General features: G+C 43.0%; 1 protein-coding gene across 5 annotated transcripts in view; it reads right to left on the bottom strand.

The window, feature by feature from the left end:
* unc-13-4A (BAI1 associated protein 3) overlaps positions 1-12,051 on the bottom strand; it is a 53,354-nt gene extending 41,303 nt beyond the window's left edge. For 4 of the 5 annotated variants that reach the window (XM_018032204.2, XM_018032206.2, XM_026817252.1 and 1 more), the window contains exon 1: positions 11,780-12,050. The gene's annotated coding sequence lies outside the window, so the exon portion shown is untranslated. Of the gene's footprint in view, positions 1-11,779 lie in introns of all 5 variants that reach the window. The other variant, XM_018032207.2, reaches the window with a different exon arrangement.
* Positions 12,052-25,065: the final 13,014 nt, after the last annotated feature.

Genomic DNA, 25,065 nt, shown 5'->3' with positions numbered 1-25,065 from the left:
ACTGCAGGCTCGCAGATAAGACAATACGTCGCAATCAACCCCGAAATTCGATTTTCCCATCACTTTTTCAGCGCGCAACTATGTTCCCATTGGGGTTTCGTACGATCCTCTGTGCGTCAATATTTGCACCGTGTGTTTCCAAACTCACGGTTATTGCGAAAATTCATTGTCACGTAAAACATAGTTTTGCGATGAAAATGTCCTTCGATGATCAATGCCGGGTGACCCAAACGAATCGTTTGTTAGATTTGAAAAATGTTCAAACTACGTTGCTAAAAATTCTGGTTCTCCATCGATTTTTCGAGTTTACAAGATCGAAAATTTGTAAGGCGGTAAATTTTTGACGGATTAGGGATGAAACATTGCAAAAATATTTTCCCGGTTCGGCTGACGATTCAGGATCAATCGCTTTGAAAGGGGTGGAGGCTTTGAAAGGGCGGCTTTACACGGATCACCGGGAGGATAGTCTTCACAGAAACGGAGCCCGCCACCGGAACGCAGATAACTTGGTTTTCGGAGCCCGATCTATCCACTCTATTTCGCGTTTTTACATGCACCGACGATAAAGTTCACGGACCATGCGATTTTTCAGGATAAGTTTGTTCGCGTCGATCCAACATATTTTCATGTTCATCAAACAATTTTTAATCACGTTCACCAGACCGAACCTTTCGGTCTCAGAATCGATGTTTTAATTATAATAATTTTCTGAATGACCTTGAAACGTTAAAAATAACAGATTTTTCGAACGTATCGATGAATTGAAACCAGATTGCAGGGTTCTCGTATTTTTCATGGTGACAGCAAAAATTGGCAAGCTCGTTTTCAACGTAACCGTTCCGGTGCGTTATCTCTTGTATACTTTACGATTCTGCTTTTCAAACTACGCGTTCCCGAGTGGCAGACCGTTCCGTGTATGTTTTGCAACCATATTTCAGCAGAGAGATGTTATCATTCATTTTTCCAACTACCGAACGAAAGTTGCAAACGCGAATGCTGCGTTTTGAGGAGGAGAATTTATTATCGATCCGATAAAAGTTGATTTCGCTCAAGTGTACTATTGACGGAGGCTCGATACTTGTCCGGTGATCGGATAATTCATCGTTAAATCGACGAGCATCGATTTTCTATTAACGTAACTTTTTAATCTAATGATCTGATAGAAACTGAACATGATCCTGCTCGCGGGAACCGCCCATTTTCAATGATCCAACTTCCATTCGCACCAAAGAAATTTTATTCCTTAATTACAATGTCAATCTCTCCCTTAGTTTTTGTTTGCCCTCTTTCGTTTCTCTCGAAGAGAAGGGTGATCGACGGAGTGGCAATTTCATGGATCGTAGATATCTCTTTCTCTTTGGTTCGTGCACGTAATCATCGGAAGCATCTAACTCTCGAGTATCCTTTTTCGAGAACCGGCCTTCTCTTGAAGGCTCGCTGAAGACGCTCTTGAAATCGTTTCATACAGTTAAATATCGTCCACCGTTCATGAATCGAGATTAAGAGATGATTCATTATGAACTAGTAATCGTTCATTATTTTGTACTAATCGATTACACGACTGTGCCCAAGTATTTGTACGAAATAATTAACGTGTTCCATTAAAAATTGAATGTACCCGGCAGAGGTAGCAATATTGTCGTTAATGCAGCGCAGTTACAGGTGAACATAAATGAATCGTAATTAATATAAATTACTTTCAAGCGAGCATTTTATACGTAAGTAGAACATTGAATTTAATTAACGAAGGAATACCATAGGCAATGACACGTGAACTTTTCACCCGAATACACTCGATAGTGATGCAATATTTATGTTGTATCAATCCATCGTCGAAAAGCGATTGTAAATAAATTGACATTATTAGCGATGACTGCGACAAGCCAATTTATCTCAATGAAATTATTAAATTGATAGATAATGCACGGGCGTGATTACATTGGTCGCACGTGTAAAATCCATAGAACGTTCGACTAATTGATTCATAAAAAATATACGAACGCCAAATTGCCAAACGAATACTTAAAACGGTGAAACAACTGCATTCTTTTGACCGAGTAGATATTTTATTTGCTTAAAAATTTGATTAAAAATGACACGTGCATCGGTTCAATTACTTACTTCCGTGCGTTTCGACAATCACTGAAAAGGATTAATTCGATTTACTTACGAACGTACACGTACGTACGACTCGGTATTTCGCGAGAACGATATTAATTATTCGCGCGGTTCCAATTGTACAGACTGCGAACTTAGTAACTACGTTCACAAGTGTATACGCGTTGCATCGATTCAAACAACGTTACACGCGACGACACACTCACCTAGTTTCTGACCCCGCTTTAATAGACGTCGTTATTGCGATTTAACCCCATCAATGAGAGCGAACGATACTCGGGTGATGAACAATGCTGCCGAAATTAACTCGCGCGATGTCAAAGACGAGACGCTTCGAGCGAACGGAACATGTTTTTGTAAAATCGTTCGATCGACTTCCGACGTTTCATTTAACGATCGATCCAATGTTTCATGCGATACGTGTCCAGCCATTTCGTACGGTGCACACATACGTCACATTTGTTGTGAAAAAAATATCTGAACTCGAATTATCTCTGTGGAATCGTTTGGCCTTTAAAGAAATGGTGTTCTCGTTACCGCGTGTGTATACGGTGATATTCCTTCTCTAATTTTTTCATCCCACGCGCCAGTTGGAGTATTCAGAGATGACTATACTGCATAATAACACCGAAGGCGCAGCTTAATTAAACCCAACGTTCCGAGAAAACAACTGCTATTCCCTTTGGCACTGGCTACTGTGTCGGTAAGTACCGGAGATCTCGCATTGTCAAATTAATCTCTGTCAAATTGTCCATTTGCGTCAGGAATTGCGAAACGCCCACCTGACTCTTTCCCTTACTGCCCCGAGTAATTGCAACGTAAATTCATTGCAAACCTATCGCGTGCAACGTACATTTTTTAATACTCCAAATGAAACATCGATGAGAGTGTTAAATTTCACAGCAAGATAAGACGTGTTTTAGAATCAATAGAAAATTGTAATAAGAATCGTAGACCCAGCACCGAATGATTTATGATTCCCTTGATTCGTGGCATATGGAAATGAAATTTTCTGTACGATCCGACTGTGATTTCAGTTTTAACTACGCGTGGGCAATGGGACTCGTAGGTTACCCTTCCGATCGCAAAAGATTACGAATACTGGGTTAATATTTCAATAGCTACAACGATAAACGCGAGCCACTGTACGCGACTGAGACGGATAGGTATACTTTCATCCATCGATTGCTTAAACTTCGAGTATACCGCGAACTCCAAGTACACTTTTCATTTTTCCTTCTTCCGTTCGAGTAAGACGATTTACGTACACCGAGGATTCCACTATTTTTATCTGGCGAGTGTAGTTTAATTAACTCCGGTTTAATTGCCGGCGAACAGGCGCGCGCTAATTAACGGATCGCATCCTTCAACCTTGGATTTCCTGTTTTCAAAGGACCGAACGTTTAATCGAAATCCTTGGGCGCGTTCAAAATTGTTACTACGACTCATCGACGAAGCGGCTCGTAATACGTTTATTCGATCCAAATCGGATTCCTCAAGGATCGCGCATAACAGCTGAGACAATATTTCTTCGGAACGGTTCGAAGGCAACGTTTCGCGAGAACTCGGTGAAACTATTAATTAAAATTCTACAAACGTATCTAACGTCGAAAACTCGGGAAAAGGGACTCGGGGAGACGATCGAAGGGAAGTACGACGACCGGACGTCCCGTTCAACTTTCCACCGTGTTTCCCTGGCAAGTTTTCCACGAAGAATCCTAGGGCGGAAGGGAACGACGACGACGACGACGACGATGCTCGGTGGATATTCGTTTGAACATTCTGATCGCGTCGAGAGGGCAGATAAATCGGATTAAGGTTGTGTTCCCGTAGAGGGTGCACACCCTTAAACTCCCTTCCTCGCGCGATCGATATAACACCGCCGTATCCTGTACGACGACTCACCTGCCAAGATGGCACGAACCGTTCTCTCTTTAATGAACTATTTTCGACGACCGGATGAAACCAGCTGCGCTATCTCGCCAGCACGATGTCAAATACCTCTCACGCTATTCACGATGCTGCACACGTTTGCGACGACAAATCCACCTCGACGACAATTTCTCATTTATGGTACTTAATGATTCGTCGAGCGTAGTCTTGTATTTTATTCGTCGGTTCCTCGGGGAACGTGTATGATTTAAATTAATCTGAACGAACTGCTGACGGAGAATTGATCGTTCACGCGGAACTTCAACAAACGGAAAATCGTTGTGGCCAAAGAGGAACTTGAATTTCCTTCATACGTCCGGTTTCAAGATGCGTCGACGTGACCCAAATCGAAACAGCAGGGAGACACCGGCTCGGCCTCCGGTCTTGAACGCGTTTAACGAAACTTTCCTTCTAACTTTTTAATATCGCGTGATGCACCACAGAGCCTCGTGCAAACATACGATATATTCTTTCTCCCTTTGTGACCAAGCGCATGCATCGTGAGAAAACGTAAAAATAAACGTACGTTCAGCTGTGGCTCCGCACGAGGAAATCGAATTTTGAACAATGTACATTAAAGTACATGAAGCAAATTTTGCATTTCAGTCTGACGTTTGTAACGTTCTCAACGATGATTGTGCGCGCATCGACGGAGAATTCTGTATAAGTAATATTAATGTAGAAACGTTTTATGCAAAACACGTTCGATTTCGATGTTAAGGGGCTGTACCAGTGTGATACTCTAAGAAATAAAACTTTTTTCGCATTCTTTTTACTAAGGGACTATACAAAGTTCCTACCTTCAAGAATGTCATATTAAAATTTTAAGATCGGATCTCACATAGTTCGAGAACGGTAGACTTCTAATAGTATTAATATAATATAAGTAATAATAGAACAGTTAAAACTTTAGACGCATTTTTCTCAAAACGGTATTTCTCAAATTTGCTGCAGCTCTAACTCAAAGACCGTTTATCCGATTGACTTGAAATTTTAACAGAGAGTTCTAAACTCGCTTTATTGTACAGTGAGGATACTTTTGATTGGATGAAAATGGTCAATTCGGCATCGTAAAAACGACTATTTTTTTAAGAAAAAATTAAAATTCTTTTTAATAAAAGACTCCACTATTTTGTCAGATTTTAACATTCTTCAAATATCCTACGTCGTCGTACGGAGAATACCTTCTTTCTCCTTTGAAGCACTTTAGCGACCGGTATCACTGCAGTGGAGGAACTTTTTTTTGGCGTCTCGGGAGGTAGCGCATGAGGCGCTCGTATTTCATTATTCTTATACGAGAAAGTTATTTTATACAGAATATTTCGCATACAAATACACGACTAAAGTTTAAAAACATTCAATGAAATACTTTACTTCAAAAAAATACCTGAAAATCACCTAACTTTCGAGCGTTCACACTGGTATAGCCCGTTTAATAAAAAGATACCGACAGCTGTTTTCGTGAAGCTCACGCCTTGTCACTGGGACTTCGTCAGAGGATTTCATGCTATTTCATCAAATACTGTAAACACTGAAAAACATTTAATCAAATTCTGCGTATATCATGTTCAATATAAGATTCGTGAAAGCTGGCAATTGCCTTTGTGCCTCAAAGTTGATTACAACGTCACGTAACGATGCTTTTGATTGGTACATTTATTAATATCTGCCGACGCACTGTTCGAGAGGGAATTATTAATGAAAATTGTTCGGAAAGAGGGAACGCGTGAGCAAACGTCAAATTTAATATCTTTGTCGAGATGTCTGGAAAAGGCTCGAGGGATGGGATTACGACGGGGCGGGTACGAAAGGGCTCCGTCTCTCTCTCTCTCTTTCCCTCCCTTTTTAATCCACGTGTGCCATCAAACAATCCTACATTTGAATACTATTACTCTGCGTAATAGGGAGGATGTAGATTAAATTCGAGGGAATAGAAATTGCAAAATTAGAACGAGTTTTTCCATTGGGTGCGTACACACTTTACGAATTCACAAATAAGATTTCCTGCGCAATTTTTAATCGTATTAAACGACTAAACCGTCGCGAAGAGAACGAACGAAGACTTTGAAAGGGTGAGTGAAGGCACGGTCTATTAAGTTTTACTCACTCCCTTAAGAGGAACAAGAAGCAATTACATCGATCGAACAACAATGATTCTGTGAAACGTCATTGGCTAAACCGAGGGGAACGCGTCGACTCGCCAAGATCGCCAGGGTTTTTCCGTGAAATCGATATCGAAACTTTTCGTACCCGAGCTCGAAACGTTGGACGTCGACGGCCCGGGTGAAGTTTTAACGAGAAACGCGAACGGTCGTGTCACTTTGACGACGCGCGGCTCCAACGAAATTTCATCGACGACTCCGGCCAGCTTTTAAACTGCGAACGGGCAATTATTTAATAAGCCGCGACTCAAAGAGACCGTGCCTTTAACGCCTGACACGCGCCTTCTATTTCCTACGGCGATACTCGAGCCTCTTTCGAGGAGCACTGAAAATTGCGCTCGCACAAAGAGGCGAATACGCGTCTCGACGCCCGAATCTCGAATACCTTTTAATATTAAACACCCTAGTGTACGCGCGGCGACGCTTATCTTTCAAACATTTCTTTGTCGACCCGTCCTACGAAACCTTTATGAACGATCTCGCAAAAACTCTCGGCTTCCTTTAAAGATCTACTATTACTACACCTCGTCGATTCACGATCAAAGGACGAATTGAATTAAACGAGCAAAAGCATTTTCAGAAGCGCATTAACGGTACCAATTTCGCACGAGAACGATCCTCAAAGTTTGAACCGGAACGCGGCATAAAAGTAGGTACCGCTTCGACGCGTCTGACCAAGCGTCGACTCGTACCACTGAACGGGATTTCTCGTCGTCTGGCGCGCTTAACGGCCCGGGGAACAAGGAGACGGCATTCCTGGCTAGGTAAAACGCGAAATGGTTTACTCGTGACCCGCGTGCACCGGACATTGCTATGTTAAAACCAATTTCCATCGTCTGCATTACCGCCGGTAATGGGAAAACTCCGTTAACCCACACCCCCGGATTCGTTGCAAACGAAATTACCAATAACTCGATTCTGATTCCACTGCAATTTATGTTCTGACCATAAAATCTTTCGACTTCACGCGCATTTGTCATATCATCTATAAAGATGAATCGCACGATCGGTTCGTTACTCTTATCGCGACGACGACTCGTCGTTTGCGGTTAAAATAACAGGAATTTGAGGAGAACGTGCGTTTATCGAACTGACTGCGTTTCATTCCGGTGACGGGTTTCGAATGAGAAATGTGTACGCGTCGCCTTTTGTCTTTGTACGTTCTTCGAGATATTTCATCCGGGCCGAAAGAGGCTTTGGGAAATGTATTCGCTGTCGGATTCTGGAACGAACGCTCGTCTTTGGCTTTGCCAGCCATGCGGAATACGTTAGAGCCGAGTCCAATATGTGACGCGACGATAACGGAAACTGTTTCGGGCCTCTCCTTCGATCAACCAACGACGTCGGTATTACCTGTGACACCTTCGATTAGACCGTAGCTCATTTTCCGCGAAATAACGTTCGTGGTGTCGGTTTAAGAAACGTATTACAGGTGAATCTACAGAGTCGGAGTTTGTCCCTGATAAAAATGAATACGACCGTTTCGGTAGAAGAACTGCGGCGCAGAAAATTTCCAGCGCATCGATTCGGGGGTGGAGCGAGCTTCCAAGACGTTTAGAATGAGATTTACGCGGCGTACAAAGAGAGGAAGAGAGAGGGAACGTTCTTTCAGGCTCGGAACATTAAGTACAATAGCTTTCCTCCATTCTTTCCTACGGAATCATCCCGCGAGGTCAACAAGAGATTACTCGTAGCACAGGAATCGAATGTCGAGCAAAGACGAACCGGTACATACAGTAGTAGTCTCTGATAAGGACACGAGCACACGATTTTTTTCTAGCCGAATCATGTAAATAAGTGATACGCGATAAATCGTATATTACAACGGATTGAAATTCGTCGTAGTTATTCGTGTACAAGCTTACAATATTTATAGGGAAACATGAACGATACGCATTATAGAATGCTGAAGAGCGATGGTGAATGTTTAACAGCACTTTTTCTTGATTATCATGGAAATCGAATTCAACACGGCAAAGTTGCGTTACACGTTTGCACATTTTGCAACGCCATAAATTATTCCTCGCAAATTACTAGACGAAGGGAGAGAGAGGATGTTAAATGGGGACTTTTACGACGACGCTTCGTATCAGATATCGACATTAGCGGCACATCTCGCAAACAGGCGACACGGAGGGCTGTTCACTCGCGAGAACTCGCCTAAATATTGATTGTTCTAACAAACGGTGCTTTGCGCCCGAGAAACGGCGACGTTTTCGAATAAACAAACCACGTAGCCGTCGGTTTCCAGCTTTGTAGTAATTAGAATCTATTATCGCTGCATATTGATTGCTAAAATTAACGTTATTCGCTCCGCGTATATTAATCACGTAACGTCGACGATTTGAAGTTTATGACGCGGACTGGTCGTCGATAGATGAAATAAATGGGCGAATTGAACGACGGCGTAATTAATAAAGAGGACGTACACGGAAAAAGTATACGAGAACTTGTTAACGTTTTGTCAATTATATCGAAAAGGCCTATAAAATTGAATATAGAGAATGAAATGCTCTTCCCTCATAACTGAAAGTAATTTATTTTAATATCCCTTCGGCACTGACGAACGATGATCGAGTCATGCCTGAGAACTACCGCCGCGTAATTAATACAATATTCTTCTAGACCGCTAACTCGATAAACTGTGTCGGTTCTCGTTCGCTCGGAAGTCTATAAAATACCTTATGTCGTATTATTTACAATAACTGTTGTTCGAAACCTGCACCTCGTTTTAGATTTAAACTTCTAGCAATCTAATTACTAAAATGAATATTCCGTAACGAAAACTGGACTGCGAGACGTGTAATTCTTTTCGGTATAAATTTTTCTCTTTTTTGCCTTCTTTCTCTGAGAGGAAACACTGGCAGTGATTAAGAGTAGCTCGAGCCAGTTTCGCTTTCCCATTGTTCGCCACATTTTTCACTGATAAACGGTTCATTAGCATCGATTTCGACCATCGGAAAGTGTACGCCACCGTGGCTTCAATATTAAGCGGCAGGAACACTCGAGCACGGGAATTTTTGATCGCGAGCACGAGCTTCCCTTCGTTTATCGTTCCTCGTTAAGTAGAAAATATCCACCGCCGACTGATACTTAATACTTCACCAGGCGCAATAATGAAATATTCAGCGAGCGGTGAAAACTTCTTAAACCTACTGCCCTTTTTACCAATTCAATTCCCTGTTTCTCGACATAAAATCAGCAAACGGTACAACGCAAGTTCTTTCATTAAAATTATCACGGCACGACGAATTTAACGCGTTCAGAAGAAAATTCGACGTGCAGAGAATGCAGAACGACAAACCAAACGTCAAGGGCTGACTACACGATTAAAAAAACTTTTTTCTCAATGGACGCTTCGAGGAATTTCGAATGAATTCAGTTCCTCGAAGTGGGAAGGGTTGAGTCTGCGACTCTTTCAAATAGAATCGAGATCGGAATAATTCCTCAATAAATATTCAACGGTCAGTAAATTTGCAATATTAGTCGAATCTTGGGTTTTTGTTTACTTTGAAAACTTTGCAAGACAAACTTCCCATCGGCAACATGATTGGCTTCGGTTACGCGTTTGGAAAATCAATCGATACCGTCCCAAGTTGAATCCCAACTTCCGCTCCCCAATTTCGGTAATACCCCGACTTACTACCAATTAAATTCATCCAGCTCGAGAGGTACACTTACAAAATCGACAGAACTACGACGTTTAACAATTAGCGTCCTCGCGAAACAAGATGGCAAACACGATTCATCCAAACACGTTCGCCTTTGAATTCTTCATGAAATCCCCTAATTAAGTTAATTAACCATTTCCATGGCGCACATGATCGTTCATGTTCCACGAATTAATTAATCCTGAATAATTCCCGGTTCATATTCGTTTGACCGACGCAAAGGTCGATAAATTATACATTTCATTACGCGGAACAACGATACAGAAATTACGACTAAATATCTTATTCTCTGAGCCCAAAAATTCGAATACGTTCCTTTCGTTCGGAAAATAAACGAATTGGAAGAAGCCTCAGGTACACCCTCTGTTTTAATTAAAATCCACATCGGACAAAAAGACCGTGGTGGGACGAACGAATTAAAATCTGAAAGAGGCCACGCCGTTTCGTCTCTGGGAAACCTGGAAATTAATTGGTAACCCGTGGAAACATGCAATTGGCCCCAAAGGCCGCGATTAGCATTTTCTCTTAGCCGCGGGATGCGGGAGTTTTGTTGGAACACCGAACACGTAACGTTCGCAGGTACTGAGGTACGTGATCGCACGTCGCCGACGAAGTATGCAAAGTTCGTTTCACAATTCAGACGAATTTCTGTTGGACAGATTATATCGTTAAATTACGCGAGCAATAAACAACGTCACCGCCTGAACTTCGCCTCGCGTTTTAAAAACATGCTGGGTTCTATCGAGGCCGATGTTCATCGGTGATGATAATTGGAAACGCAGCTGGGTGCCAGCAATAGGATTCTCGATATTGCTGTTTTTCGCACGACACGACCAAGTACGGAGCTCGTTAAACTGCGAACGCGTTAAGAAATAACGTGATTCCAATTTTCTGAACTTCGCCCGGGGTCCGTACAATAGACGGACGCATATTCTGCGTGGTGTTCGTCAGCCAGGATATTTTCATCAATGGCACAAGGTTATTTCGAACACAGGTGTATGTGGGGCAAGGACACAATAGGGAGAACGTTTCAAACAAAGAGCTGACCGGGTTCGGTTTATTTGAAAGCGATACGAAAATCGCGACCCCCGACCTTAAAAAAACTACGGAGAACCAAATTGCAGCGTGGAAACTCTTTCATCGATCAAGGGACGATCTGCCGCGCGCGATTGCCTTCGACACCCTTTTACTTGATCAAGTCCGTTTTATTCCCGAGAATCCAATGTCCATCCCTTTTCTTCAACGAAACGAACGAACGGTGAAGAGAAATACGCGTTGCTGATCCATAGAAATGCGGTGAAAACGTGAATCAAAAGAGCCATTGACGGAAATGGGTGCATTACGAAACGCGTCGAGTGTACGTTGCTCGTGTTCGAACATAAATGATGCATGTCGCTTCGTTAAATAACGTTGTACCCCTCAAGAATATAGTTTAATGGTCGTCTTTGTCATTGGGTCTTCTACGTTCTAGTTTCGTTCATTGACGATTCGATCACTCTAACGGTCGATCGTCGAATTTTGGCTCGGACAATAACGGGGATATCGCGTCGTTCGAATGAAATTCATCGCAATTAAACGCGACCCCTTCGCGCGAGGTTCGGGTCCATAACAATATTTCACGGGACAGCAACGAAAATTGACGTATGAACGCGGGTCGACGGAATTCCAAAATATCCAATTTTTCATCGACAATTCTCACACTTTCAACGCTCGTTGCTCCTATGCATTCGTTTCATTTACGATGCGAACTGACTCTCAGATACGTCTATGATTCGCTTCGTTCTCGAAACGTTCGTTTACCGATAAAAATAGTAATGATCCATGGTCTCGTGCCACAAACGCGTGTACAACCCCACGAAGCATCGTTCGCGACACGGCCTTCTGGCGATCACTCACCGCTTTCGCACCGACTTCCGTGGCTGTCCAGCGCTGGTCGAAGCACCCACGGGGCGAGAACTCCGTGCAACACGTTGACAACGACGCTTGTTCGTTCAAAGAAAGAAACTCGGTGCGTGTCGCGCTCGCGATGAGGAAACGAGCAAGGTCGCGATGGAATACCCACTTGTAGAGCCGGCGGATGACCGGGCGCGTAAACTAGACTGGCGGGTCGGCAAACAGGTGAGATGCCGTCGCGTGTGCCCGTCCCTCTCTCACTGTCCGTCTCCCTTCCACGATCCCCACCCGCGCAAACCCAGCCTGGTCTGTTTTCCGTCTCGTTCCGTACCGTGCGAATTCCCCTCACGACCTCCCTCGTACACCCCGTACTCCCACCCCGACCTGACGCGTATCAACCCCGGGTCCTCGCGGTTCTCCCATTCCTTCTCGGCTCTCCCATTTTTTAAACAATAATTCGGAGCGCTTCGACGTCACGTTACTTGGCAAAGCTACTTCTTCGTCCTCCACCTCGATGGAACTCGACGCGCATCAATCCCGGATTCTCTCGTCACCGTTCGTTCTATGCTCCACCTATTTACTCTCGAGCTCTTTCTTTTTTCCAACCACGATTCGTGACGCTCAGGCACTAGATTCCGTCGCAAAGCTATTTCCTTCGTCCCCTTTTGCCCGCTACTTCGACTCTCGAAATCGAGGCGACCGTTCCCGGTTCGTCGCGTCGGTCCTTCGGTGCGAGGATCCTAGCAATTCCGGTTTTTAGCTCCACCGATGTATCCTTCTCTTTTCCTACCCCCATGCTCGATTCCTTCCCCTTCTGACCCTACCCGCGGGCCATGGGGCTGCCCTCCCTACCCCCTGCAGGGGTTTACAACCGGAGGTACTTGCGTGCGCAGCATGTCCATCGATCTATTTCTGCTCACCTACGCTCTCCTGGCAAGCCTGGCCCCTGTACCTGACTGCTCGCACCCGCGCAACTTCAAAAGCTCCGTTCACACCAAACTAATGGCCTAGTCGTCTCTCACATGGATCAGTCTCTGATTCCGTGACCGAACACAGTTCTCGCTCTTGGCGTGTCTCTCGTTAAAAACGTTCCGAAGAGATCGGTGCACCGATGAGAAGCTTCGTCCTCTCGTTTTTAAATCGCGAGAAAGAGATTCTATTATACTTGATGAAAGAAACGAAGCTTCGATACGATTGCCCCGTCACAATTTCGCTGTATTTACGAATCAATAGAAATCAGTTCGAGGCACGGGATGAGCTTAAGAAATTTCGTGGCGAACAACCGAGAGGAATTCAAACAAGATTCGAGTCAATACCGGGCATCAGGGCTCCGAGGGAAACGTGAGTGCCGGCGAAGAAGAAGGAACCGAAAGTTGAATAACGCATATTTGGAGAAGCTGTTAGGACGCGTCGTTTACGTCTTACTCAGCAGGTGCTGGCAATTTTCTTCCCGATTCTACCGTGGATTCCCCTCTATTTATCTGCGATTCCCTTCCACGAAATTTCCTGCCAAGTTGACCGAAATTCTGACAGTACTTCCCGAACACCGACGTTCCCGATCTGGGATGGGCAGTCGCGCCGATTCCGATACCATCTTTTTCACCCGTGAATCTCTTTCCTGGCAATCATCGTACGTGTCCTCGTATTTTGAGAATCGGAGAGCCCGGCGCGCTGGTGGACAAAATTTCCGGTCATGGAAGTTAATTCAGAGAATATGCTCGATCACTATCTCGTTTACGTCTCATCGATTTGATTTTGGAAGGCAATCCCGACGGATAACAAAACGGTATTAGAAACGTCGAATTGGGTCAGCGTTCGAGGTCATCGATTCAGGCCGAGATTTTCGCCGTCCCTCCCGCTACTTAAATTCGTCAAGCTTCCATAGCCGCGATATAAACGTAAATACGATTCGCTGAAACGTACGCGCGGTTTATTAAATTCCCGGAGCAATCAGTGTACAAATTTCGCTGGCTAAGCCTCGGGGTAAAACCAGACGTAGTTAGAATCACGTTCAGCCTCGGCAAAGACACCGAATTACGACGCAGGATTCTATGGATCGCATTGCTACCGATTTTCGATCATCAGAGTATAGGAGCCATCGACACAAATCGCCCTGCTGTTTGTATATAGAAATCGCATCGTGCGCCGTTCGTTACGGCTCTTTGTACCGCTTTTATGTCGGCGCACAATGAAACTCGCGACTCGGAGCGTCATATTTCATTGGAACATATTTTCCCCGGCCGAGGATTAACCGTTTATCGGATACGCCAAACTCGCCTTCCACCCTCGACGCGCGCGACCGATAGTTTCGGTAAAAAGTAAACGAGATTACAGGCAAATTACGGAAATTAACGAACGCGAGCACGACACCGATCAAACACATTTCGGGGGGATCGCATTAATCAAATAGAGGAAAATATTAATTGCACGCGAAACACCACTGTGTATGCAATAATGGTATTGTAGAAAATACCATACATCGTATTACACTGAATATCGCATTAATCATCAGGCCGATTATCCTATGAAATATTAAATTCGTTTCTATTATATTTACGGTCGACGATGTACGATGCAAATGGCATAGAATATTAATTACATTGAACAGTATCGCGCGGCAGAGGAGACGATAAAAAATTGGTATCGTACGATATTCTATGTAAATTTAATACAATTTCTTATTACTCTTTCCTGTCTCGTATCTCCCTGTATTTTAAACAGGATTTTTGTAGAACACTGCGTATGCTGGTACACGTTAAGCGCGTTTAAACGGCGATTAAAGCGCGACCTGTTAATGAAAACGAATTTATCGATTCTCCGTGTCTCACGAAACAAATGACGATGGCTGTTGAACGTATGCGGGCGTTCGCAGCCTGGCAAATCCATGTTCGACGACCGTTTCAATTATTATCTCCGGAGAGGTCAGATCCCGGTTTCTATTTGTACTCCGTTTCGACGTGGAAAATAAATAAAGAATTCTGGTCTGAATTCGCTGACAAATATTAACAGTTAGTGCCTCGAATATGAAAAATCGATAGTGCATTTAAAAAGTCTGTCTTCCAGATAAATATTGATAAATAAATAGCGATGGGATATCAAACTCGAATTCAATGATTTTAATAAAACTATTTCATGCCGATAATTAAGAAGGCGAAGGATGCGTCACTCTTGTTGGACGTCGTTCCATTTTCGCGTCCGAACGTAATATCGTGAGAAAACATCAACTTGAAAGGAAACAGACCGTCTATTATAGAGACAGCAATATTATAGTTCCAGATCTCCTGCGAACATTTCAAGAGCCTAACAGGCGTCTCTGTCGTAATATACGAGGGTGTACAACGTACTACAAATCTGTGTTCGCAGCGTATAGTTGCGTTTTTGAAATTTTCTGAATGAGATCCTTCACGGTTTCAATTGCCAAACGAAAACTTGAACAATGACAGACTTGAATAGTAATTATTCAGAGGAGGTTGGACAAATGAGTCGAGAGTTGAAAATACAAATATCGAAGACACGCTCCGAGGTAGCGAAATGTTTGATAAAATCTGATTGAAAACGATTATGAGTCTACGAACTAGACAAATATGTTTTCTAAAACGAAACTGAATAGAATTAGTTAATGGTTTCGTTAGAACCAAAGAAGTTTTGAGACAGACAGTGTAACGAGTAGAATTTTCAAGTCGAGAGACGCCCGGCCATTAACGCCGATTGTGGGGAAGCGTAGTTGGACGAAGGAGTAGCGACCGTTCATCGACAATCAAGTCCGACGGGATACTCGGATGCTTCTCACAGCTCCGGTGCGATCCACTTTCAATCCCCGCCCTTCTCCATTGATCTTGATACTTGTCACGGGGCTTCTTTCTAGATCCATGCATTACAATTATATGAAACACGGTGACGGATCAACAACTCCGAAGCGAGTCAATAAGACCAGACATGTAAAATAATCGTTTTACTTAAATTTTTGATTTGCGATCATTGGATCGCAATTCGCCCTCTATCAGAATTAGTGAACATCTTGTTATTCTCACTCGAAGACTTCGAAATGTTCTATAATACGTTCGATGACGAGCGTTCTTATACTTTCACGAGTCATCGTACATAAGTAAGGGCTCGTTAAATTTCCGCCACGTTGAGTAATTTCGATCCCTTCGTGCCTCGCTATGCGCAACATCGATCTTCCGACGCACCGTAGGAAACGTAACGTGTTTGCGTTATTTCAAAACTCACCCTTCCCCAAACACGCTTTCACAAATACAAATTGCGACAAGCAAAGAACATCTTTCATGATAAAAAATGCCCAGACGTTTCTCTTTTTTATCTCTATGAAGAAACGTTCGTCCGACGTATCAATCTGCATTTTACTTTCAGGCATAAAAAATTTATAAGAAGCGGGTAGTGAAAAACAAAGTCGTTAACCGTAATGACAAACTTTCCTGACACACGCGTGCTCGCGTTAAAGAAGTTGTCGAAGCTTAAACGGGCGAAACTTTCGCCATCGTCGCTTTTTCAGTCGCTGACACGTTCTACGGAGAGGGCTTATCTGGGACTACTGAGCGAGCTTTATCAGAATTTACTCGCTTCAAGACGGCAGATGGCTCGATATCGCGGTTAATTAAAGCAGAGAGTAGATAAAGCACCACGACTCCCTTCGGGCCATTCGCATCGCATCACGGATAACATAAAGGAAATACTATCTTTCGTATAATAATCGTGAGCCCCGATAAAACGTTTCACATAATTCTCGTTCTAATCGATGTTTCGTATCCTTCAATAATTCTATTCATCTCGTAACGATTCCGAAACGACGTCTGCTGAAACTCTTTCAATTGTCGGTCGTTCTTTTCACGTTGCCCTTATCGTTTCCATACCGGTCCGTCATTTTCGAAGACACTGGGATCCAAGACAGAAATCCATTTCCCAGGCTGTCTCTCGAAATTGAATTGGTACGCGCGTAACGCGGAAAAGAGAAGGATACAGATATGATTAAATTTTTGTCGCTCGTCGAACGAGCTCGTCGGTCACATGGAAATTGGCCTAAGATTAGATCGGGCCACGACAATGCCCGTATTGTTGATTCAGCGAGTCAGATTGCCGGTAAGTTAAATTGAATTAAATTTCTGATGAACTTCGGAGCTGCCTAGTGTCCCAGAGACGAGAGAGGAACCCTCGAGGAGCATCGCTGTTAATACGTCAAAGCGGAGAGACTGCACGTTTTTCAAACCGACTCTACTCAAACAGAAATGTTCGCCTTTACAACGGAATTTTTCGGAAAAGGCTTTCCAATTAAGAGTTTCTCAATCAGGTCCTATTATCTATATTCGTGCCATGTGAGACTCGCGATCCATCGACCAGTTTTCCTGCGGTCTTCTCGGGCCTCAACGCCTCGTTACGATTTCAAGCGATCTCATCGAACGCAGTCGTCTGTCGGTCTCCAGTCTTTGTTCGCACAGATCTGTAGAGATCTGTGTACTACACTTTGTTACCCGAGTTTCTACTGTCGGCCTAACTTTGGCTACCAAGTTACATCTGCATAATCAACTGGCTTTGATTCATTTGCAACGACTACAACGCCAGTTGTTCCAGCCTCTGGTTCGATATTATCTTCTATCTTTACAACAGAGTCGGTCTCGCCGCGGTTACACGGTCGATCTTGTATAACGGTTCGTTATTATTGATTTTAAATAGTATACCTACCTCTATTATCCTAGATTTCACGAGATTCCGCAGACTGTTCGTGGAAAATTAATCGCGCTCTGGGCGTGTCGCCTCATCAAGGCTCGATTTACCCTCCAGGTTTAAAGATTAATTAACGAGATAACGGTAGAATCGATCAGAGGCACGCACTGAATAATATTATAACGCGAGCTACAAGTTATGTTACAACTGTTGCCCTACTCGTCGCTCGCGTTTCATTAAACAGAATGAAATTCAATGTTTCCCTTTTGTTCGATCAAACACCTAATTATAAAATACTACGAAACGCTCTTAATACAATTTTTAGTTTACCAGAAAACATCGTCTGACAGCGTTTGCTCGCTTAAGCCTCGGAATCACGGTCGATGCTGGATCCTCTCGAACACAGTGACTCGGGTCTCGAGAACAGGGGATGAACGGGGATCAGAAACTTATCCGAGCACGTAGCTACTAAAAATTTGCATATCCCGAGCTCTGGTAGGCTTCTACTCGAGAAAACACGTCGTACAGCACGGGTTCTCGGTGGAACACTTTGTTTTATGAACACATTCGACTATCGCGTTTTTAACCATCGAGCCGTACGAAATGGACAACGTTTATCATCCGATGAACCTGTTATCAGGAGAATCAGATAACGTTTCCTCTTACTAAACTCTCGAAATACAACGCGAAAATGTCTGCGGTATTGTAGTATGACATCAGATCAATTTCTCAATTTAACAGAACGCTTCATACGGCGATTCGTGAACTTCAATGCTTCGTCTAACGAGTTCGAGACACTGACTGATACAACAGCTAATGCAAGTATCGATCGATTTGAACAAAATATTGTTTGAAGTCTGAGGGAGCCTGAAATTTAATCATTTTTCATTCGAAACAAAAGTCGATCGTGAACAATATGCATGATTCTCGTAATCGACAGTCGCTGGAACCGTGCGTGTTCGACGACAAAGCGGCACCGAAAACTATTTTCCCGGAACAATATTTCACCCTACGTGGCGAGGTATTCAACACAAATTGAGAATAATAATCATTTCCGTTCACATTGCCCTACCGGGTGTTCGCGTTTACCTAACTTCAACAACGTGGTCTCCTCGTGTTTGCCCGGCTCGTGTAATTTTCACGCTGGGAAATGGTCATGCAGTTGGAATACATTTTTGGGCCACGCGCGTACACGAGCCAGACCGTGAATACGTAAAAGCTATGCGGCAAAGAAGTGGCGTAATCCCCTTCGACCGATATTTCCGCCTGCACCAGACTTCGACTCGCCAACGAGATCTTGAGGAATCGATTCGCGCGAGAATTTTCCAGTCGCCGGTTCTTCCGACATTTTCAGTCAATGTTAATATAACGATCGCAACGAACGCGAGCATGCAATTGTACAATAGAGTCTAACGTACGATCGTCGTAATTATGAACTTCTACGACAAAGGAAATCGGATTTATTTTCGGAGGAAGACCGCGACGACGTATAATGGTATAATAAAGAAAGTGATCGAGTTATTAAATCCTTGTCCTTGTATTCTCCGAATAAATTTACCCGACAATCGATAATCATCCCTAATGCAACATTTACCCCGCTGTCTGTTCTAATTATGGAAATGAACAGCTATAATTAGTACCGTAAGTATCGATGCGCACGATCACGCGCGTCCACGTATCGTCGCGTCGAACCCAAGAATATTACCATCGTAACTCACTGTTCACCGCGCGTAATTATCTGTTCATATTAATATTGGTTACGTCGTTTCCTTTTCATTTACTTAATTTAACAAATGTTCGTCTCGCGGACTTTCCGATCTCGTTTCACGAGGGCAGAAAGTTGTTTAATTTAAATAATGAGACACCGGAGCTGACGCAATAGAATTACACGGAGAACGTCGTTCCTGGCTTTTTTCTAAAATGAATTTCGTTGACGTCAAACGATCGTTACTTTCGGTCCGACAGACGATAATATTGTCCACGACGAAAATAAATAATCATTTTTAGATTATTAGACAGACTATACGTTCGTTCGATGATCACGTCATAACGAACTCGTACATACGTTCCAATGAAATCGTTCAACATCGGACTATGCGATAATTTTCACGTACTCACCCTGTATAAAAATACTTGGTAATCTGTACATGATTCTGCCCGGTTCGGGTTGTTCTGGAAGAAGTGGCAACTGGAATATTTCAGCAACAAATTTCCGATAGTCTGGCCGGATATCGAAAATCCGTTCACACAACCTTCGGGTTCGTTGACCGGAAAAAATATTCCGGTGTCTTTTTTTCCCCCCTCGTCTTCCGCACCGATGGAAATCTGACGTTCAACAGGGAAAATATTATATTTTGCGGTGCCAAGGCAGATTCTTTTTATGCGCCTAACCCTTTCCTCGAGCCATGTTCTACAGAGATCTTCGTGTATCAATCCAATGTATGTTTCATCTCGAACCGGTTATTTCATTTCAAGTTCAGAATAAATCTTGGCAAGAGAGATACACTCTGAATATCGAGTTGTCGCTTTTGGCAAGAAGCAAAGTATACGAACTGCAATTGCCGTGCAGTTAAAAAGAAACGGACCCACTCAAAGAAAACAGTTCCGGGGAAACGTAAGAAGAAGGGTAACGTCTCTGAAGTGTAACATTTTCAAATAAAAACCGCAAAATATTTCCTTGTCGCGTAAGATCAACCGAGCTGGCTACAAAAAGAGAATCTATTGGACAACGCGGTAAAATTTAATTAAAAGCACACAAAACTCGACGTGTCTAGTCGAAACTCGCAAAAACATTTGGAAGCGAAGTAACCAAATGGGAAAGCTCCTAATTACACTAAAAAACTCTCTGGCTCTCCCCCGTTCCTGCGAAGATCAAGAATGTTAATGAAATTCGTTCCACGCGCTTTCCCATTGCTTAAGCATTAATTAACCTCTAGGACCATCAACGTAACGAACATAAAGTCCGAGCGATGAAAGCTCGACGAATAACGAGACTACGACTGCCAAAAAACGTTTGGAAAATAATTGCGTTCGTCTTACCCGACCGTTTACATTTACGAATTCGATAAGGAAGGTTCGTGTAACATTCAATTAAATCCCGCAATTTCGAGATATGTCAATGCTGCCTACCGGCGGGGAAACTGGCGTATAAAAAAAGGGAGACGGGACATCGCAGAACGAAAATGGAATTCCAAGGTATGTGCGCCCTGTCAACCGGGCTTGTTCTACCGGATGTAATTTTCCCCCGCCGAGAACGATATGACCATTCTTGCATCACAATATCTACCCTCTTTCGCTCCATATGACAACGAACACCCTGGAAGAATGCGAACCCACGTTCGCTGTCATAGACTAGGAACAAACATCTTTTATGAAAAATCAAAGTCGAGCAGAAACGTTCCGAGAGACGTCACGATTTTTCTCCAGGAAATAATGGTTACACGTCTCTTAAACATTTCGATCTCGTAACGCGATACCTGCCGTTCGATCTACGTCCATAAAAGGAGCGGAAGAGAATCCAATATCTTTCCCGGAAAATCCAAGTAAAATGATTGAATGGCACGTCACGATTTTTCTTTCAGAGAATAATCCTGTGCATTTTTTTGAAATGGTATCGGAGTCTCTCGAGAAGTTGTCAGGTTTCGCCTGGTGACGAGCAAGGAATTTATTGGCGGGGTTCGTCGAAGCACCGTCTTTACGTGTACACGCGGTCGGAGATTATGCTTGTTCAATTATCCGTAACAGCCCGGGGATACCACGAATAGTTTCTTGTCATGTAACATTTGCGAACCCCTCTACCCTCTCAGCGTGCACGTGGATTATACTGGTTCCGTTTCCTCGAATTTCAAAATAATTTCCAGTGCCCAGCGCTCGAACGGTTAATCGATTTTATAAACAAATAAACGTTTCCGCGAAAAGCACAGGTCAATTAATTGGAAATACGATAATAATCTGAATAACTTCGTATCTGTTAATTCTCTTTTATCCGCAACATTATAGTACAATTTCGAGAGATTTACGCGTACATAGCTGCGGAGTTGCGGTTGCGGTATAGCAAATTGGTTATACGGTAATGCTCGACCATTATGCGATGTTACCTATACATACATATTAATAATACGTCTATCTACGTACGTACTAATTGCTCCTAGACGGCAGAGTACAATTTCTATTCCAAACGAACCACTCATCGATTCGATTAAAATTCAATCGCACTTTTATGCATAAACGAATTCGTGCAGTGAGACAAAGCGTTGTCTGGCCAGGTCTCCATGCGTTTAACGAGCAAATAAGAAACGACTAGTAACCGTCGGAAATGATCAAGCTTGAAAATACTGAAAGCGTTTAAACAGTACGCAAATGCGAGGTGTGACACGGACAGTGCATACTTCGATGAAATCAAACAAACGTATATAGGTAGGGTAGGTGCATCGGTGGCAACAGGCGTGCCTCATCGATTTCCGATACGAGCGATACACACCGTTCCCACCCCTGCTTCATCTTTCCGATCTGTCCCACCCCCGTTCACCCTCCGTCTTTTCCATTTCGTATTCACCCCGGTTCGTTTCGTGCTTTCTTTCACGTTTCCCGCCCTTGTTCTAAATTCACCGGGAGACTACCGCCCCGCATTGTTCCATATCGAAACAAATTCCTCTCTTCCTCGCGTTGCACGAATCTTACAAAAGCCAAACGTAAATATCATAATAGAAATCGACACAATACGAAATTCTGATGATAGTGCCAAGGGTTATTGCTATGCTTCGTCCAACGACTGATATCACGAGATTTTATAATTAACCGAATATACTCCTGTGTTTTATCGAGCCAAAATTCATTGGCCAATGAACGAGGGATATCATTTTAAATGATACTTGATATCGATTTACCCTGTACAACTGGTTTGGCAACGAGAACCAGAAAGATCGCGATCATACGTTTAAATTTTTTCTACGAAGGGAATCACAGTTCCTGTCTCTGTCAGATTTCGTAAACCCATTCTATCGAATTCTCTAGTTTTACAGCGGAGATAGTTTGAAGCGTCAATAAAGGTCGGCAAACAGTTTGGAGCCGTGTTACATCGATTCGGATCTCGTACGTGATCGAACGTTCGTGTCAGGTTAGGTGAAGGTGATTCACGGCACGGTGGCTAATCCAGGATAAATTATTTTGTATAAAAGGAACGAGCAGTGGGAAGAGCTGAATTCTGATTCATTGGAATCATTCAACTCTGATTCGATGCAAATACTTCATTATAACACGTAGTAGACAGAACATCGTACAAAGATAAGGCATTGTACCGTACCAGGTTGTAAATGGAATCGTAAAAATGTGCTAAAGTTCTATATTTCAAATGCCTACGATGTAAGGCGTAAAGAATAGAAAAAGAATTTGTGACGTATTTGTACTTACCGATATTCAATTGTGTGCAGTTGAAAAAGGTAATTGTCAATTGGCCAGATAGGTATTACGCGTGTTCATAAACTGATTCAATCGAATTCAAATAGAATACTACTGTGCATGCGCAAGAGCTCTACGTCCTGCGCATGTGCGGTCCACTAGAAGCCGCCATTTTCGCTTGCGGCTCTTTCCCGCTTTCTGAGGTATCCAGTGTCGAGACCTTTTTATAAAATTGTGCTTGCGATCATCGATGGATGCATTATCAGTACAGGATCCAGCTACGGAATGGAAAAGGTGATGAACTTCCTGGTAAGAGCGCTATGAGAATCGGTACGGCACTTATGTTTGTCATACATCGAAATCTAACAACGAATTTGCGAACTTACCTTCGGACACTACTCCGTTCCTTGTTATTTGAACATTTGCATTAGATTTGGATTTTAAGCATCGTTTTTACATAAAATCCAAATGAAAATGAAGTGAAAGTTTTGAAGTAGTAGACACAGCATTTGCTATGTTGCGAACGTGGTGAAAAAGCTTAAACACTCGTTATCGTGTTCATTGTATTATGTTTGCACTTCACTGGATCTAAGGAAAGGAAGATAAGTATGTATAATATTCCTATTACAAAGAAACGTTTTCGTTCGCGAGTGCGTAAGTAGCTCGATGTCATGGTGTTGCAATGTACGCGTCCCGCGATAAGGATTAGTCCAGACATCTGACCAGTAGAGGAGGTGACGAGCTTGTTGGCGAGAGGGCGGCACGGCACTTATCTCAGAACCGCTGCATGTCAAAAACGAAAAGGTTAATGATGCGAGACCATCAAATTTTTTATCGGAACTCAAAGTCGATAGAGGACATCAAAACAAAAGTAATCGCTTTTCATTAATTTCGGTGTCTCGATTTGTTCCAGAGATATAGGCTTTCATAGTTAGACCAGCGTTTGGTTGTACTGACACAGTGACCCAGTTATCTGCCTGGACACACGTATTACCTGGTCAGCCGGGCGTCTAGACCGGTCGTTGGAGAGAGACAGAGAGAGAGAGAGACAGGCCCGTGAGTCGGTGCGAAGAAGACAGGACAACAACAGCGGCGCCGAAAAAAGTACATTCGTCTTCGCACATCGATATCCCCGGAATCGAAAGTCGGATCGAAATTGATCAAACGGCATTTTGAAGAGGAGGCGTTTCTGCCTCGAATGTCGATGCTTCATCCGGTTATTTTATTGATTTGCAAACTTATGAATCGTCAAATTTGTACGTTTTTTAACCGTTCGTGTCGGGGTCAGGTTTCGCGGTCGTACTCCGCGACGAAGAGCCAACCGCGGCTCTCAGAATTTATCGCGTTACAATCGTATCATTCTTTAATTTCCATCTATATTTGTTTATTAACAGATACCATTGTTGATCGCCGTGACGATTCACCGATCATCAGCATGTCACTATATGGATCGATGACAAGAATTCAGAAAAGATCTATGCGGGTGTGTTTCGAGATTCATTGAAATTCTATTTGGAAAGTAAGAGCATCGATAAAAATTATCTAGGTGAGTATACAACGATTTATTACTTTTGAAAGTAAAAATAACTTTGATAGATTTGACTCGAGGAATCGAAAGTCTCTTCGCGCCGTTTAAACGTGCTAATAATTTGCTCGAAAATAACCGAATTTCGGGTTCTTTATTGAGCCAATCAATTTTCAAATACCCGGAAATGAGCCCAGTGTATTGACACGCGAGACGCGTCAGTTATGGCCCATTTAGGTCGACTGTCTCTTGTAATGCTGCACAATAACGTTCACCCGATGCCACTCACGCTCGTTCGCATCATTGTCTTTGAGGATCATTGGGATTCCTCGTTTTCCCACCATTCGTATTCTACTATCCCTGTTTCGATCATTACACGGTCCACTGTCGAACGAAATAGATCGTCAATGTTCATTCCTGAATCTTTCGTCTTGCGTACAATTTTCTTATATCGTTTGTGCGAATTGCATGGACTAAGAAATTGTATAATTATTATATTCAGTATCGTTTTGAATCGGTCACGTGGTTAATCTACTTCTTACTTAGATGGGACAAGGGCTATTTTTTATCTGACAGATCATATTTAAGGGCTTTTTGAAAAATTATAGTGACTTAAAATTTGCATGTACTCTTATGGTAACCAACAGTGAAAACTTTCTGGTGTGCATTGCTATACTATACACTATTT

The sequence above is a fragment of the Ceratina calcarata genome, unplaced genomic scaffold (genome assembly GCF_001652005.2).
Source record: "Ceratina calcarata isolate Rehan_Ccalc_2016 unplaced genomic scaffold, ASM165200v1 scaffold569.2, whole genome shotgun sequence".
NCBI classification, from domain to species: Eukaryota; Metazoa; Arthropoda; class Insecta; order Hymenoptera; family Apidae; genus Ceratina; species Ceratina calcarata.
This window is presented reverse-complemented; position numbering and strand designations above follow the sequence as displayed.